Genomic DNA, 17722 nt, shown 5'->3' on the forward strand with positions numbered 1-17722 from the left:
TCAGTCATGAACCTTATCGTGCCCTCCGCCACCAGCACCGTTAATTTCTACCGCCAGCGCCCATAATCACCGGGACCACGACACCACCAGCCAGCATCCAACCTTCATCACCATAGGCACCACCACCGCTCACCATCACGAGGACCATTCAGCGTTGCTGTTACAAGGCCCACCGGCCCCGTGTCGCCTTGACATACGGTTCGAGCAAATGCTGTTAGCGAGCACCTATTAAGGGGTCTGCCGGAACGGCACACGGCTATAGGATACGTGGCCGGAACCACGCCCGGCCGCCTTTGTCTTTGCTCAATCAATAGCACCGCGACCATCACTCTCTCTTACAACCTCCAAAGACAAAGATCCCCCACCCCCGTGTAGCCTTAACAGACTCTTGGGGCAAGTGCTGTTAGCGAGCACCTATGAAGGCCGGCACGGCGCACGAAGGGGTGGGTGGCCAGCACCACGCCCGGCCGCCTTTGTCTCCTAAGTGGCGACGTTTAGACATCGCACCAGGTACTCATTCGAGGCTGAGTCGACCTCCGCTAAGTGACGGTGACGTCACCACGGCGTCTGTGCCAGACCAGGTGCACCTTTGAGGCCACGTGAGGTGTCGAAGGAGGTTGATTCGTGCACGAGCTTATTTTTTCGGTGCAAACACCAAAACGGGCTCGTGTTTGAATCAACCTCCACCACCCTTACCACAAACACCCGACCCAGCCACCCTGCAGCATCACCCCCCGCCCCCCGCCTTTCAACCCCCGCCTCCACCCCCGTGAGTATTTATTCTCGATCCCGGTGCCAATAACTCTCTGAGCGATGTTTACGCGCGACGTGAGGCGCGCAATGAATGCGAGAAACGGAGCAATTTTCAGTTATCGCGGCCAGGCAGACGCGCGTGCTTGTGCGCGTGCGTGCTGTGTTGTTGCTGTGCGTGTGTGTACACACAGGAGGTACACACAAAGACAAAGATCCCCCATATAACCGAAAACAAGCTGTTGTTGTAAGTGCTGTTAGCAGCAGCAGCAGCACGCCCGGCCGCCTTTATCTCTCCACCGCACCAGGTAACCATTTAGTGCGCACAGATACAGGCGCGCGCACGTGGACACACGGACACGGGCACACTGACACGCACGGACTCACGTGACACACACGAAGACACACGGACACATGGACACGCGGACACACAGGGGCACATGGACATACGGATAGACACACTGACACAGATGCACACGGATACATGGACACACTGACAGACACACGGGTACACTGACACACGGACACGCACATGGACACACCGACATACACACGAACACGCACACGGACACACGGACACGCACACGGACACATGGACACGCACACGGACACGCAATGAGGGTCAGGCCCCGGGCTTGAAGTGCGGAGCGAGGGGAGGGGACAGGGGGGTGCAGGGGAGGGGGGAGTCGTGGTTCCCCAGCGGCGCGCATTAACATTCCGCGTGCGTGAGCTCAGCCAACGCAATCACGAGCACGAACACACGGATACACACGTGGTTACATACACACACACATGGTTACATACACACACACACATGGTTACATACACACACACACACATGGTTACATACACACACACACGTGGATACATACACACACACACACATGGTTACATACACACACACGTGGTTACATACACACACACACATGGTTACATACACACACACACACGTGGATACATACACACACACACATGGTTACATACACACACACACATGGTTACATACACACACACACACGTGGATACATACACACACACACACACGTGGATACATACACACACACACACGTGGATACATACACACACACACATGGTTACATACACACACACACACGTGGTTACATACACACACACACGTGGTTACATACACACACACACGTGGATACATACACACACACACACATGGTTACATACACACACACACACATGGTTACATACACACACACACACATGGTTACATACAGACACACACACATGGTTACATACACACACACACATGGATACATACACACACACACATGGTTACATACAGACACACACACATGGATACATTCACACACACACACATGGTTACATACAGACACACACAGATACACACGTGGATACATACAGACACACACACATGGTTACATACAGACACACACACATGGATACATACACACACACACACATGGTTACATACAGACACACACAGATACACACGTGGATACATACACACACACACGTGGATACATACAGACACACACACATGGTTACATACAGACACACACGGATACACACGTGGATGCATACAGACACACACACATGGTTACATACAGACACACACGGATACACACGTGGATACATACACACACACACACATGGTTACATACAGACACACACACATGGTTACATACACACACACATGGTTACATACAGACACACACACATGGTTACATACAGACACACACACGTGGATACATACACACACACACACATGGTTACATACAGACACACACACATGGATACATACACACACACACGTGGTTACATACAGACACACACACGTGGTTACATACAGACACACACACGTGGTTACATACAGACACACACGGATACACACGTGGATACATACACACACACACATGGTTACATACAGACACACACGGATACACACGTGGATACATACACACACACACACATGGTTACATACAGACACACACGTGGATACATACAGACACACACACATGGATACATACACACACACACATGGTTACATACAGACACACACACACGTGGATACATACACACACACACACACGTGGATACATACAGACACACACACATGGTTACATACAGACACCCACAGATACACACGTGGATACATACAGACACACACACATGGTTACATACAGACACACACACATGGTTACATACAGACACACACGGATACACACGTGGATACATACACACACACACACATGGTTACATACAGACACACACAGATACACACGTGGATACATACAGACACACACACATGGTTACATACAGACACACACAGATACACACGTGGATACATACAGACACACACACATGGTTACATACAGACACACACACATGGTTACATACAGACACACACACATGGTTACATACAGACACACACGGATACACACGTGGATACATACAGACACACACACATGGTTACATACAGACACACACGTATACACACGTGGATACATACAGACACACACACATGGTTACATACAGACACACACAGATACACACGTGGATACATACAGACACACACACATGGTTACATACAGACACACACGGATACACACGTGGATACATACAGACACACACATGGTTACATACAGACACACACGGATACACACGTGGATACATACAGACACACACATGGTTACATACAGACACACACGGATACACACGTGGATACATACAGACACACACATGGTTACATACAGACACACACAGATACACACGTGGATACATACAGACACACACACATGGTTACATACAGACACACACGGATACACACGTGGATACATACAGACACACACATGGTTACATACAGACACACACGGATACACACGTGGATACATACAGACACACACACATGGTTACATACAGACACACACGGATACACACGTGGATACATACATACACACATGGTTACATACAGACACACACGGATACACACGTGGATACATACAGACACACACACATGGTTACATACAGACACACACGGATACACACGTAGATACATACAGACACACACACATGGTTACATACAGACACACACGGATACACACGTGGATACATACAGACACACACACACGGTTACATACAGACACACACGGATACACACGTGGATACATACAGATACACACATGCATACATACAAACAACATACACGGATACACACACCGTCACACACATACACAGATACATACATACACATATGGAAACAAAGACCCCCCGAATAGCCTTAACAGACTTATGGGGTCAAGTGCTGTTCGCGAGCGCCGATGAAGACGGCGCGGCACACGTGGGGGTGGGTTGCCCAGCACCACGCCCGGCCGCCTTTGTCTCCCTAGTGGCGATGCTTAAACATTGCACCAGGTACTCATTTGAGGCTGAGTTGACCTAGGGGGAGACGCAGGACCGGTTCAGATAATCGTCACCGGTGTTGGCCGTGAGCGGGATTCGAACTCGGGTGGCCGGGTTCGTTTGCGCAGCGTAGCGCTAACCGCTGCGCCACCGCTCCCACACTCGCACGCGCGCGCGCACTTGCACAACGGGATAGCGGCGGAGACAGTTGCAGACGAAAAAATGCCGCTCGCTCAGGAATTCTGTCTGTGCGGGCGCTGCCTCAGCCACGTCACGATCACGCACGCACCCCGAGCCACGTGTGTGTGCGCGCGCGCACGCGAATTCTGCTGTGCGCATGAATGGATGGGAGTGTGTTTGTGTGCACGTGACACGCGCGCACGCCACGTCACGCGCGCGCACACACGGATGCACAAAGACAAAGATACCCCCCTACCCCCCCGTTATAGCCTTGACAGACTGTTGGAGCACGTGCTGTTCCAGTGAGATAACGGTGATCATGCAGCATGATGATGTATTATGTATGCATGTTGAACTTTATTCGCACCGTCTGTAGCCAACCGTGCTCATCGGAGGTGCGATGACAACGGTGACCACGTCGATTTGATGCTGCTCTTTTGATGTTGACAATGATCATGACGATAATCGTGATGACGACGCTGATGAATAATTCGTCCACACACGAACACGGTGTCTTCCCTGCCTTGTGTGTGTACAAATATCCCCCGTATAGCCTTAACAAACTGTTGGGGCAAGTGTTGTTAGCGAGCACCTATGAAGGCCAGCACGGCACACGAAGGGGTGGGTGGCCAACACCACGCCCGGCCGCCTTTGTCTCCTAAGTGGCGATGTTTACACATCGCACCAGGTACTCATTTGAGGGGAGGCCCAGGACCGATTCAGATAATCGTCACTGGTGTTGGCCGTGAGCGGGAATCGAACCTGGGTCGCCAGGTTCGTAGCGTAGAGCGCTAACCGCGACACTACCGCTCCCCACTGTGTGTGTGTACACCTGAATCAGTCTAACGGCGTTATTTTTTCATCAATTGCGTAACGCCGTGCGGAAGCTACCTGGCCTGTCCCTCGATATAAAGCTCCGGGCCTTCTCAGCCACAAGTATTCCCTCCCTTCTCAATGTTTGTGAGACGTAGAGCCCACTCGGGGAACATCTGAGCCGGTTCGACACATTCTGGCTGGCCTTCCTAAGATCCATCCTGCGTTTATCCAGACTGGATAATTGTGTGCGGAGCTCACAGATCCTTGATAGATCTCGACACATTCCCGTGAGTGAGCTCCTCCGGCAGGCGAAGCTGCGTTGGCGGGGTCACGTAGCCCGCATTGCCTAGCCACCGCGTGCCCTAGCAGCTTCTGTTTGGCGAGATAGTCGGGCTTAAACAGGCGCGGCACGAGCTGGAGAAGAGACGGACTGATGTGGTACAGAAGGATGTGGAGCTGACTGGTACTAGCAGTGTCAAGATCAGCCTCTGTAGAGGAGGCTCGTGAAGGACGCTGCTGGGTAGCTGGAGGCAGAGGAACGGCGCTCGAAAAATACAACACGCCGGGTGGTTAAAACGCAGAAAGTTGGCACAGTGAGGAGCACAGTTGGTGCATCTGCCAGTCATCTCAATCAGTCAACCCATGCCACCCGGGTCTGTTCCGTGGCCTCCTGTCAGCGGGCCCTTTGACACTTCACGTAGCCTCAAAGTGCACCTAGCATGGCACAAGCGCCGTGGTGACGTCAGCGCCACTTTGTGGTGAGCGGCGGATGTTTTCGTTGTGTGTGTCGGTGTGTGCACGCGCGCGTGTCTGTGTCAATGCGCACGCGTGTGTGTGTTGGCTTCGTTCTGGCTACACCACCCCGTCATGCGGCTTGCCAGCCTTAATAGGCGCTCGCTAACAACACTTGCCCCAGCAGTGTGCACGGCTATAGCAGGGTCTTCGTCTTTGCGCGCGCGAGCGCGTGTGTCCGCGTGTGCACACTCGTGTGTATCGTGTGTGTCCGTGTGTGCACACGCGTGTGTGTGTGTGTCTCCCCAAAACTATGGGGGGAATATTTGTGTTTAAGGAGTCGGTGGTGGTGGTGCGGTCATCGCTGCACTGCGAACCCGGCCAGACCCGAGTTCAATTACCGAGCACGGCTATGACATCAAAGGAGTATTTGGTGACTGGAACATACAGCATTGGGGATACAAAGACGGCCGGGCGTGTGTGTGGTGGTCTCACCAACAACCTCCCCTCCCACGCCTCTCCAGACAACAAACTTCATGCAGTGCCTATAATGGGCGCTCCCTGACAGCACTTGCGACAACAGTAACAGAGCAGCCTGCGAGTGGGGCCCTGGATTGCTTCCGGCGATTGGAGGCTTCTTCCGCCAGGAGTGGTTCGAGCAGGCAATTGCAGGGGCTGCGCCTTTACCCCCACCCCTTTTTGTTGTTGTTGTACGCACGCAACGAAGCTGAGGCTGTGAACTTACAGGGCGACCGAGACGGTGGGCGCTGGAGGAAGGAGAGGAGCAAGGGGAGGGGGCTGGGAGAGATGGGGGAGTGAGGGCAGAGGAGAGGGGAGTGGAGGAGATGCAAGGAGAGGAGAGAGTGAGGTATTAGAAGGAGGAGGAAGACGAGGAGGAGGAAGACGAAACGGAGGGGGGAGGAGGAAGGGGGGGGGGGGGGGCTTTGGTATGCTGCTGCTGGTGGAGCGGGTGCCTCTTCCTGGGGGTTGTTGCGTGGAGGGATGACGAGGGGAGGGCTTGGGGGACCGGCGGGTAAGGAGGAGGGAGCAGGGAAGAAGGAGGAGGGGGAGCTGTCGTCATAACAACGAGTTTCCTGAAGTCTCATCCTGTTACCCGTTAAGTCATCACATCTGCACGTTACAATTTAACCCTTGCGCAAGCGACCCCTGTAGGGATGGAGGTGAATGTTTAGACGCTGCGTCGCTGCTCTGATGGTAATGGATGTGCGCACGTATGCGCGCGCGTCTCTGTTTGTAGGGAGCGGCGGCGCAGTGGTTAGCGCACGAACCCGGCTACCCGAGTTCGATTCCCGCTCACGGCCAGCTCCAGTGACGATTATCTGAACCAGTCCTCGGCCTCCCCTAGGTCGACTCAGCCTCAAATACGTACCTGTGGTGTGGTGTGTAAATATCGCCACTGGGGAGACAAAAGCGGTGGAGCGTGGTGCTGTCCACCCACCCCCTCGTGTGCCGTGCCGGCCTTCATAGGTGCTCGCTAACAGCACTTGCCCCAACAGTTACTAGTACAGCACACCGGCACGTTGAAGAGTAATTTCACAACATTTACAATCCGATAACTGCATCAGAGCTACATCAATAACGAAAATAATCGGTGAGACACAAGTAATAACTTGCGTCCTTGTGTTGAATGTAAGCAGCGCGGGAAATAAAGCTGGCAATATTCGCCTCCTTCAATATCAGCAGAGAAGGGCCAATACACATCTGTGGAATCCAGTCACTGCCTATACACATCCGGTAGTTTCGACTAGAATTGGTTCAATCAAGCCCGACTCTGCTGATGAGACACTGAATGTGGAATCCAGTCACTGCCTGCACACATCCGGTAGTTTCGCCTAGAATTGGTTTAATCGAGCCCGACTCTGCTGATGCGACAATGAATTCCGAATCCTGTCCAGAGTGTACCTTGCGTTAAACCAACTCACACACAGCTGTAAAGTTATCATACACACACACACACAGGTGGAAAGTTCAAAGACAAAGATCCACCCCCGTACAGCCTGGAACAGACTGTTGGGGTAAGTGCTGTTAGCGAGCACCTACGAAGGCCGGCACGGCACGCGAGGGAGGGAGGTGGGTGGCCAGCACCGCGCCCGGCCGCACTCCCAGAACGAATGCCATGCGGATGATGGGATGAGTGATGGTTTTAATATCTAATTATATATTTACATAGAGCGTTTTCATTCAAGGCGCTTGATTTAGTTTTTTTTCAAAACGGTAACAAGAATATAATGATGTGAAAATTAAAACGATCAAACTATTTTTTTTTATTTTACCAGATAAGGAACCGCTGAACTACATAGGTATTTTTTTAGAAGCGACCTGGCCACAAATGATAGCTCAACGAAGTGGCTTATCATCGTCACGTGGAAATGTGTTGCAGCCAAATACTCTAAACGCGTGATGTTGATTCTGCACGTGGAGGGGAAAACCGGAGGAACCAGAGAAAAATTCCCGCGACCACGGGGAGGACATGCAAACTCCAAATACACAGCAGACATCGTCAGGGTCGGGATCGAACCCACGACGACCTCCTGCATGCCGGGCGAGGGAGATGACATCTCGCTACGGCGGCGCCACACGTAGATAACAGTGCAAGCAGTGCCGGATTAATCATTATCGTCGTAGCAAAAGTAGCTAGACATGCTACGGGCCCCGCACTTTCAAGGGCCCCGCACTAAACGCTTTCAAGCTATCAATTTCGGTTCAGTGATTCTGCACTTGCTCTATTACTATAGTACTATACCGCCTTCAATTGTTATGAATGACTGGGTGTGGAAGGTGAGCGATTTGTCGTATTATCTGGCTCAATAACAAATAAAAAAATACAATTACCTTGCTGTGCAAGTACATAAATGCGTGTTTTAATATTTAAGTGTTTTCTTTTTAATTTAGGGCTCATTTAAGCATATGATACAGGCCCCGCAATAGCTTAATCCGGCACTGGGTGCAAGGATTGAGGAATCACGAAAGGGCTATAGGGGAGGGCCGGGAAGGAGTGGAGGAGGAGCGAGGGGGAGGGAAGTAGAAAGATAATGGACAATAGGGGAAGAGGCGAGACCTTCAAGAGACAGATGTATGGCTGCTGGACTTCTTTCGCACCGTACGGAGCCGACCGTGCACGTGGGAGGTGCGGGATGCGTGAATGAGGACGAGGGGAGTCGAATCGCTCCGTCGAATTTTAACATTCCAGTGAGGGCGGTGTTGGGGGGGGGGGGGGTGACCTGGAGCATTGAACACAGGAAGGAGGGGAAGGATGCGCTGCGTGCGTGAGCCGTGGACACGAAGGCGCCTCTCCCACGATTGTTTTGTGTGCGTGTTGTTTTTTTGTACGTTATGATAATATTTCGCAAACAATGAGAATTTTAATAATATTATTCGTGTCGTCGTCGTGGTCGTCGTAATCATGGTGTGTGTGTGTTGTGATTTTTAAAGAGACGCTAGGGGCGGTGGTGGGTGGGGGGTGGTGGTGGGTGGTTGGGTGGTGGTGGTGGTGGGTGGGAGACGGTGAGTGGGGGTGTAGTGGTGGATGGGGGGTGGGATGTGGTGGTGGGTGGGAGGCGGTGGGTGGGGGGGTGGTGGGAGGGTGGTGGGTGGGAGGTGGTGGGTGGGTGGGGGAGGCGGTGGGTGGGAGGCGGTGGGTGAGGGGTGGTGGGTGGAGAGGTGGTGGTGGGTGGGGTGGCGGGTGGGGTAGTGGGGGGTAAACTTGCCGGCTGGTCAGACGCCACCGCTGGGATTGAGTCCACCAAGTGACCAAGGGAATGTCTCACCGAGTCCAGGGGTTGCCACCCCTCCCGGATTGGCCGGGAGTCTCCACCGGAATTGGCCAACGCCGGTTCGCTCCTCTCGGTGACCATCGAAAGCAAATGCGGCAAGATTTTAATCACGGAGGGATATTTTGTTTAGGAAAATAAATTGAATGTACATAATTACATTTTAATAGACGACACTCATTACACACACACACGCACGCGCGCACCCACTACTATGATGGGTTGATAAGTCGAAACGGGTTAAACGGTAAACTCAATGACATGACGGTCATGTTGGAAGGACAACCTCTATCATGGAGGACAACACAACATAACAACAACAAAAATCTCCCGGCACGAAGCATCAGTCAGAGTTGGCAATCATAGCCGAGTCACGCGACTCTTTTTTATATAAAGGAGGAGGTTACTGCTGTGTTTTGTGAGGACGACGATTTTTTTTGCCGTTTTAATGTCTCGATCAGAGCCAAGTCGTTTTCTTCCCCTAAATGTGGCAACAAAAACAACTAAATAAACATTTGACCACGACGTCACGGAGAATGACGTCACGGGGATCTTTAACGTCCATAGCGAGTGAAATGAATACAAAACAAAGACAAAGGTCCCCCGTGTAGCCTGTGACAAACTGTTGGGGCAAGTGCTGTTAGCGAGTAGCACCTACGAAGGCCGACACGGCGCACGAGGGGGGGGGGGTGGCCGGCACCACGCCCGACCGCCTTTGTCTCCACGCTGGTGATGTTTACACACCATACGAGGTACACAATTGAAGCCGAGCCGACCAAGGGGAGGCCCAGAACCAGTTCAGATAATCGTCACTGGTGTTGTCCGTGAGCGGGAATCGAACTTAGGTGGCCGGATTCGTAGCGCGGCGCGCTAACCGTTACACTACCGTCATGAGGCCTCCTTTGTCAGTACCAAAATAAAATAACAGGGGTTTTCCCCTTGTTTTTCTGGCGACAAAACTGAAACCTTTTCCAAGGAATAATGTTTACATTAACCACAATACTTGCAGTCAGAATGCAAACAAAAAACAACACTCTGATCATTTGTGCATTGTCCTTGAAACTTATTGGTCCACACCAGAGGCAGCTTTCCTTAGAGCCTAGTCTCATACGGTGTTCGACCAGATGACGCCAAAAGGCGCACAGTTCAAAGACAACGCACTATCAGAGTAGTTAATGAGGGCTCACGGGGTAAGCATCTGCATCATGAGGCCTCCTTTTCCAGTACCAAAGGAGGCGGACCTGACCACCACTGAGCGACCCGTTGAATGAGTGAGCGAGTGCTGGATATGCGTCCGCATTTTGGCCTTCTCTGGTCTAACACTGTCGCACTCCTGTGGCTCGTTTCTTCAATGTATCTCTCTATCTTAATCATCTCTCTCTCTATGTCGCATAGTTGTGCTATTTCCTCCGTTGAAGGAGCTCAGACCACGGTGGGTTGACTACGCATTCCATCGTTTGGGTTGCACGGCCACACTGGTGAGACGAGGCCATGAAGGAGGCCGTCGCTGGTGTAGGAAAATCAGTTGCAAGGACAATGTTGATATGATCATCAGAGCATGCTGGTTTGCATGTTTTGCCACACGCACGTGTGGTTAACACAGACTTGATGCATTGAAAAAGATGATCCATTTGGCGTTTTGACACCTTAACACCTGTTTTATTGCCAGAAATGGTAACACCTATTCTTATTGTTGTCATATATATACAATTTTGGACGCTGGAAAATAGGTCCCGAAGATATCACCGCTGGTGTGAAATATGAGACCAACATTCTCTTGACTTGACTCGAAGACTGCAGAAGGTGGCGGGGGTGGGAGGCTGGTCACCTCCCTCCCGTTTGGTAGATCCGGAATTCTCAACGGCGGTGCGGAGGAATCAATCGAAAAATCGGGAGATGTTTTACTGTGGCCCACTGCACGGGCCGCTGCGTGCTCGTGAATTATGGCCCCGTGACCCCGGCGGCGCGCGGTGTTCGCACGGAGGTGGGTGGTCTGCAGGGCGTTGAGAGCAGAGAGCGAGCCAAGGGGAACCCATTGAGCCGCGCTACGTGACCGTGGCAGCTAAACAACCCTGCAAGCACGCACTCGTGTGTGTGTGTTTGCGTGTGTGTGTGTGTTTGCGTGTGTGTGTGTTTGCGTGTGTGTGCGCGTGCGTCCGTGTGTGTGTGTGCGTCCGTGTGTGCGTGGGGAGGTGGGGGCGCAGTGGTTAGCGCGCTGCGCTATCAACCCAGAGACCCGTGCCCGATGTCCGCTCACGACCAACACCAGTGACAATTACAGTATCTGAACTTGTGCGGTGTGTAGTAAACATCGCCACTGGGGAGACAAAGGCGGCCGGGCGTGGTGCTGGCCACCCACCCCCTCGTGCGCCGTGCCGGCCTTCATAGGTGCTCGCTAACAGCACTTGCCCAAACAATCTGTTAAAGCTATACGGGGGATTTTTGTCTTTGTGTACCCGCACCGCCCCTCCCTCGTGTTCCGTACCGGCCTTCGTAGATGCTGCTCACTAACAACACTTTTGTGCCAAAAGTACGTGAAGGCTAAACGAGTGATCCATGCCTTTGTCGCCAACAGCAACTTGCCCCAAAAGTCGGTTTAAGGCTACGCGGGCTATCTTTGTCTTTGTCTCGTTTGTGATCGCTAACAGCAATCGCCATACGAGTCTGTTCAGGCTATACGGAGGGGGGGGGGGGATATTTTGCCTTGCGCGTGGCTAACGGCACGGGGAACTCCTCTTGCGGCTGTTCAGCGCGCCGCGCTACGAACCCGAGTTCGATTCCACGGATCATCAGGCACTGGTGCCGATGATCCGAACCGGTCGCGGGCCTCGCAGCCGGGCGTCGTCGTGGTCGTGGTGGTTGTGGCCGTGATGGTGGTCGTGGTGGTGGTGGTGGTCGTGGTGGTGGTGGTCGTGGTGGTGGTGGTGGTGGTCGTGGTGGTGGTCGTGGTGGTGGTGGTGGTCGTGGTGGTGGTCGTGGTGGTCGTGGTGGTGGTGGTGGTGGTCGTGGTGGTGGTGTGCACCGAGCCCTGGAGACAATCGCCTGGGCGAAGTCTCCGCGACGCCTCGGCCACTTGGCGAGCGAATGTCAGCAGCTGCTGCAGCAGTAGCAGCTGCTGCTGCTGCTTGCGCTGTTACCGCACGCGTCGTGGTCGTTGTTGGTAGCAGCGCCAGGCGGAATACAAACGCGGTCCACGCAACAGTCACGGGGACACCACCACCCCCCCCCCCCGTGTGTGTGGGGGGGGGGGTGCCCCCCCCGTGTGTGTGTGGGGGGGGGTGGCACCCCCCCTCCCGAGTCCCCTACCCCCCCGTGTGCGAGGTTGGAACGCCATGGCCCCCCCCCCGCCAACCCCCCTCCCCATCGCACGTCCCATCCCCCTAACCCCTCCCTTCTCTCCTTTGCCAAGCCCCCCCCTCTCCCCGCCCCTCTCCCCCTACTGCCATTCTGCCCCGCCCCCTGTCCCCCCGTCGTCTCACCCCTCCGCACATTGAACCCCTTCCTCCCTCCCCTCTCGCTTCCCATTCCCCGCTTCCCCTCCTCTGCCTCCTGTCCCCCCCGCCCTCGATTCCACCCCTCCCCCTCCCTCCCTTCCGCCCTCCCCTCCACTGCCCCCGCCCCTCCACCGACCCCCCCCCCCCAAGCCACGTTTTGCGCATTCAGTGTTGCGAGCACGTTCATCGTGGCAGCAATGCGGCTTTTACGAACATCGCTGAAGCTGCAAACTCCACCAAGACCGTCTCGTAATGGATTGGGCTGTGACGGGCCACGCGCCCATTCGTCGGTTAATGTCGTGTCGTCGAATTGTAACCTCTGTGACAAAGAGCTTCACAGCCCCTCGGATTCGACCTCCCGTCGAAAATGAAGATTCTGATTCGCGTGTGTGGTGCCTTGCCAAGGAGCGCCTTCCCTACACGATGCAGGCGTGGGCTCGTTCGCGTGACCCCTTCGTCAGCCGCTAGAGTCCGCTACATTCACGGCAGCGTTGAAAATATACAGCGCTGCAGATGATTGATTACCTAATCGATTCGCCAACCCCGAATCGCAACACGTTATATCTTGTAGCCTGCACAGGCTGTTGGGGCAAGGGCTGTTAGCGAGCACCTATTAAGGCCGGCACGGCACACGAGGGGGTGGGTGGCCAGCACAACGCCCGGCCGCCTTTGTCTCCCTAGTGGCGATGTTTACACACCGCACCAGGTACTCATTTTTAGGCTGAGTCGACCTAGGGGAGGTCCAGATCCGGCTCAGATAATCGTCACCGGTGTTGGCCGTGAGCGGGAATCGAACTCGGGGCGCCAGGTTCGTAGTGCAGCGCGCTAAGCGCTACACGACCGCTTCCACCCACATATATATCCACACGCGTGGAGGGCTGATGGATTATGCTGACGTCAGCACCAGGCCGTGGCATTCCGCATTCTGCCCGTGCATCTCTCGCCGCGCAGTGACGTCACGCGGCGCGCACGTGTTCAGAATGAGACAATGGCGAGCAGCAGCGGCAGCAGCATCGACGTCGTCGTCGTCATCATAATCGTCATAATCGTCACACCACGTGGGTCGCACGCATCGACCGTTATCCCATCAAACGCGTCGTATCCGGTGATGCTGCTGCGACGATCGTGGTGCACAATAACAAATGACGCGATAATAAACTCGACACTTACAGCGGTAACAAAAAATGTAAAAAAAATATTACAGTCGACGTTTCGAGCGATGACCCTTCTTCACAGCACAAAGATTCACTCTACGTATTTTGGCCTCTCTAGTTTTACAAGAGATTCTCACGTTCGCCAGTTCCCGTTCAGACACGCGCCGATAACGAGTCGGTTACTTTACATTGATCCAGAGGGGCGCGGTGTGAACGCGCGTGTCTCACAGCAAGAACGATCCTGGGTTCGATTCCCGACTAGGGCGTCAATCTGTATGAAGTTTGTATTCTTTCCCGCCTATTCTTCGTGTGCTTCCTCCGGGTTCTCCGGCTTCCTCCCATGCTTAAAATTAAACTAAAGCCTATAAAACTAGTTTTGTTATTTTACCAGGTAAGGCCGACTGAGCTGTATAGGCAACGTTTGAGAAGCGACCTGGCCATAGATGATAGCCCGATGAAGTTGCTTATCACGTGGACAATTATCGCTGCTGAAATACAGCAAACGCGTGCTTCTCAATGTGGAGGCTGACACGCAAACTCCAAATATACAGCAGGCATCGTCAGGGTCGGGATCGAACCCACGACCTCCTGCATACCAAGCGAGGTAGTTAACATCTAAAAGCCACTGTGATGATGATGAGAGAGATACGCAAACTCCAAATATACAGCAGGCATCGTCAGGGTCGGGATCGAACCCACGACCTCCTGCATACCAGGCGAGGTAGTTAACATCTCGCCACCGAGCGCTCGAAATGGCATTGGCCAAGCATCCAACATTCCTCAATCGGGATCACACTCCGAATATTTTGTAGTTGGTTATATGGTTTGCCGTAGGGCTCGTGTTTGGGTCCCCGAGGGATAGTGTATCGATATGGATGGCTTTGTCTTTTGGAGAAGGACAGAGAAGCGACCGTAGACTTGCCCAGTTGGATGAAACCGAGCGAACGTGAGCGATTCATTTTTGAAGAACGCGTGATGGCTGGGCGGGCAGCGTGCGAGGGCGAGCGAGGCTATAAATAGCGACGGCGCAAGGAACGCTTCTGCGGATTCTTTTTCTCCAAATCGTAGCTCGGCGCGTAATAACGGATCGATTTCCTCCGGCGCCCGTGGTTTCCCCCCCTCCCCCACACGAACGGAGCTGCCCAACGCGGATTCATGCTCAGCGGAGGGAGTTCTCCGAGGCTGTGGTCCGGAAAATGTTCTCGTCTCCCCCACTGCCCCCCCCCCCCACTGAAGGAGACCCCCCCCCCCCACCGCCACAAACCGCGAGACGCAGTCGTTCCCAGTTCACCAAATTAGCAGTCTTTAGTCAAATCCACTGCTGGGCGAAGTTATTATTCACCCGCGCCACGTCAGTCGAAGCGGTTGTTTGGCCATGCCTCACCAGGCTGGCTCAGTGCGGGTTAGTAAATGTCGTGGATGGAGGCGCGGGGTGGGGTGGGGAGGGGAGGGGAGTGGTGGCGAGAAGGGGGAGGGGGGGGGCAGGACCTGTTCAGATGTCACTGTCACTCATGGTAGAGCTATCGGGGAATCCAACCGGGGTCGCCGGGTTCGCATAGCGCGGCGCGCTAACCACTGCGCCACTGCTCCGCCCATGAGGACGCTGCGGTGGCTATGAGATGTTAACTCCCTCGCCTCGTACACAGGAGGACGTGGGTTCGATCCCGACCCTGACGCCTGCTGCTGCTGCTGTGTATTTGGAGGTTGCGCTGTCTCTCTCGCCGTGGTCGCGTGGATTTTTTTCTCCGGATCCTCCTCCACATTTTAGAATCGACGTCACCACGCGTTAAGAGTATTCGGCTGCCGTAAATGTCCACACCATGATGAGCCCACGTCGTTGGGCTATCATTTGTGATAGCCAGGTCTCGTCTGAAAAGAGCTATACAGCTCAGTGGGCCTCACCCAATAAAATATCTATTTTTGGAAAATAGTAATAGTGAAATAAGTAGACTGGTTGATGGGGAGGGGGAGAATGGTGAGGACACGGGGTGGTGAGGACACGGGGTGGTGAGGACGCGAGGTGGTGAGGACACGGGGTGGTGAGGACACGGGGTGGTGAGGACACGGGGTGGTGAGGACACGGGGTGGTGAGGACACGGGGTGGTGAGGACACGGAAGGGCTCTGACTGGTGCTCATTGTTCGCTCAGCGCGCTTGGAGCTCCGAGCGGGACAGGGAGGGGAGAGGTCGCTGGGGTCGCGGCTTGGAATGATTGTGTCCACTTAGGGGTCGCCACGTGCTCCCAGTTACCACGGAACGCGCGCGTGCGTGTGTGCGTGTCTGTGTGTGTGTGTCTGTGTGTGTGCGTGTCTGTGTGTGTGTGTCTGTGTGTGTGCGTGTCTGTGTGTGTGTGTCTGTGTGTGTGCGTGTCTGTGTGTGTGTGTGTGTCTGTGTGTGTGCGTGTCCGTGTGTGTGTCTGTGTGTGTGCGTGTCTGTGTGTGTGCGTGTCTGTGTGTGTGTCTGTGTGTGTGTCTGTGTGTGTGTGTGTCTGTGTGTGTCTGTGTGTGTGCGTGTCTGTGTGTGTGCGTGTCTGTGTGTGTGGAGCGGTAGTGTAGCGGTTAGCGTTACGAACCCGGCGACCCGAGTTCGATTCCCCCTCACGGCCAACACCGGTGACGACTATCTGAACCGGTCATGGGCCTCCCCTAGGTCGGCTCAGCCTCAAATGAGTACCTGGTGTGGTGCATATACATCGGCACTAGGGAGACAAAGGCGGTCAGGCGTGGTACTGGCCACCCACCCCCTCGCACGGCGTACTGGCCTTCATAGGGTGCTCGCTATAACAGCACTTGCCCCAACACTCTGCCAGGGGCTACACCGTGGATCTTTGTCTTTTGTACTCCACTCACAATCTACACCGGGTATAGCGGGGGTGGAAGCTGTGGTGTGTGTGAGAGATGTGAGAGCGAGTCATGGTTAGACGACAACGATCATGAGATGATGATGGCGGTGATGATAGTGATGTTGATATTGTTGATCGCGATGTAGGTGATGACCTCATAGGCGCGCGGTTGGAATTTCCAGAGACGAATTTCGCCGCTGAACTCTGACCCCGCGCGCGTGCGTCACCGTCAGGGCCGGCGCGGAGCGTCATTGCGATCTCGATCAAAGATCGCTTTGCGCTCACGCGAGCATTTCTCCTTGACGTCTAGAGCACTCAACATTCTGGATCATCATCATTATTATTATATTAGCAGCAGCAGCATTAGCACCGCCATCGTCTCACTCGCCATCGTGATGATCGTCATCACACCCAACATCATCACCATCATCACCGCCATCGTTGTCTTCATCATTGTCTCACTCACCATCATCATCGTCTTACTGTCCATCATCACCATCATCCCACTCACCATCCTCACCATCATCCCGCTCACCATCATCACCCCACCCACCATCGTAACCGTCACCCCACT

The 17722-nt window shown here is 53.9% G+C and overlaps 1 long non-coding RNA gene across 1 annotated transcript in view; it reads left to right on the forward strand.

Moving 5' to 3' along the window:
- The first annotated feature begins 16372 nt into the window (after positions 1-16372).
- LOC142929339 (uncharacterized) overlaps positions 16373-17722 on the forward strand; it is a 335621-nt gene continuing 334271 nt past the window's right edge. The window contains exon 1 of the long non-coding RNA XR_012945621.1: positions 16373-16730. This is a non-coding gene — a long non-coding RNA (uncharacterized LOC142929339). The remainder of the gene's footprint in view (positions 16731-17722) is intronic.

The sequence above is a fragment of the Petromyzon marinus genome, chromosome 29, assembly GCF_048934315.1.
Source record: "Petromyzon marinus isolate PM22_M1 ecotype Great Lakes invasive population chromosome 29, UKy_Petmar_22M1.pri1.0, whole genome shotgun sequence".
Classification (NCBI taxonomy): domain Eukaryota; kingdom Metazoa; phylum Chordata; class Hyperoartia; order Petromyzontiformes; family Petromyzontidae; genus Petromyzon; species Petromyzon marinus.